This window comes from Oncorhynchus mykiss, chromosome 28 (genome assembly GCF_013265735.2).
Source record: "Oncorhynchus mykiss isolate Arlee chromosome 28, USDA_OmykA_1.1, whole genome shotgun sequence".
NCBI lineage: Eukaryota > Metazoa > Chordata > Actinopteri > Salmoniformes > Salmonidae > Oncorhynchus > Oncorhynchus mykiss.
Genome location: NC_048592.1, coordinates 16,295,000 through 16,296,581, shown reverse-complemented (window position 1 = coordinate 16,296,581; position 1,582 = coordinate 16,295,000). Strand labels below are relative to the sequence as shown.

At 48.3% G+C, this 1,582-nt stretch overlaps 1 pseudogene; it reads right to left on the bottom strand.

The window, feature by feature from the left end:
• Positions 1–302: 302 nt before the first annotated feature.
• On the bottom strand, positions 303–1,238 carry LOC110508172 (annotated as a pseudogene).
• Positions 1,239–1,582: the final 344 nt, after the last annotated feature.

Below are 1,582 nucleotides of genomic sequence, written 5' to 3'. Positions count from 1 at the left end.
GACACCAGTGAGATTGTGAGTTGGGGGGATTTTTTTATGTAATTCCACTCTGTGGTGCTCATTGATAAACATGAGGGTTTGTTGCTGAGAGCTTGAGTCAGTCCACCGCTGTCTGCTCTTGTCTGTTTGATGTTACGAACAAGGGATAATACACATATTTATATAATTACATTTGACATTTTGTCATTTAGCAGAGCGATTTACAGTTCCATCTTAAGATAGCTAGGTGGGACAACCACATATCAAGGCATAATAAGTACACTTTTCCTCAATAAAGTAGCTATCAGCAAAGTCTGAGCTAGAAGAGGGCAGGGATTCTTTTTTTTAGGTGAGGTGGGGGATTATTTAAGATGCTCTTTGAAGAGGTAGGGTTTTAGGTGCTTTCGGAAGATTGGCAGGGACTCTGTTCTAGATTGAGGGGGGAAGCTGGTTCCACCATTGTGGTGGGAGGATAGAGGAGAGCTTAGACTGGGCTGAGCAGGACCTGCCCGCCCATAGGTGTGGCAGGGCCAAAAGACCAGAGGTGGCAAATGGAATGCTTGTGTTGCGGTATAGGATTTGAGCATAGCCTGAAGGTAGGGAGGGGCAGTTCCTCTTTCTGCTCCGTATGCAAGTACCATGGTCTAGTAGTGGATGCGAGCATTGACTGGAAGCCAGCGGAGTGTGCGGAGGAGCGGGGTGACATAGGAAAATTTGGGAAGGTTGAACACCAGATGGGCTGCAGCATTCTGGATAAGTTGCAGGGGTTTGATCTCATAAGCATCGAGCCCAGCCAACGGAGAGTTAAAATAGTCTAGATGGGAGATGACAAGTGCCTGGATTAGGACCTGCGCTGCTTTCTGTGTAAAGTAGGGTCGTAATCTACGGATGTTGTAGAGCATGAACCTGCAGGAGGTAGTCACTACGTTGATGTTTGCAGAGAACATGGTGTTGTCCAGGGTCATGCCAAAATTCTTTGCAATCTGGGAGGGCGACACTGTGGAGTTGTCAATCATGATAGAAAGGTCTTTGAGCGGACAGGCCTTCCCAGGGAGGAAGAGCAGCTTCGTCTTGTCGAGGTTGACCTTGAGGTGGTGGGCTGAGATCAAAGCTGAGATATCTACCAGGCATGCAGAGATATGTGTCACCACTTGGGTGTCAGAAGGGGAGGAGGAGAAAAATGTCATCTGCATAGCAATGACAGGAGAGACCATGTGAGGATATGATGGAGCCGAGTGACTTGGTGTATAGATAGAAGAGGTGAGGGCCTAGAACCGAGCCCTGAGGGACACCAGTAGTGAAAGTACGAGGTACAGACACAGATCCTCTTCACATCACCTGGTAGTAGCGGTGTGCAGAGCCTGAGACACCCAGCCCTGAGAGGGTGGAGCAGAGGATCTGATTGTTCACTGTGTCGAAAGGCAGAGGAGAGATCTAGGAGGATGAAAACAGAGGAGAGAGAGTCAGCTTTGGTAGTGCGGAGAGCCTCCGTGACACAGAGAAGAGTGTTATACCCCTGAAAGAGGGAAATATATGAATAAATCACACAGAGATGTAGCTTCGGCTTCAAGTTACTTGGAATGAGTGAGCTGGGAAGCCCTGT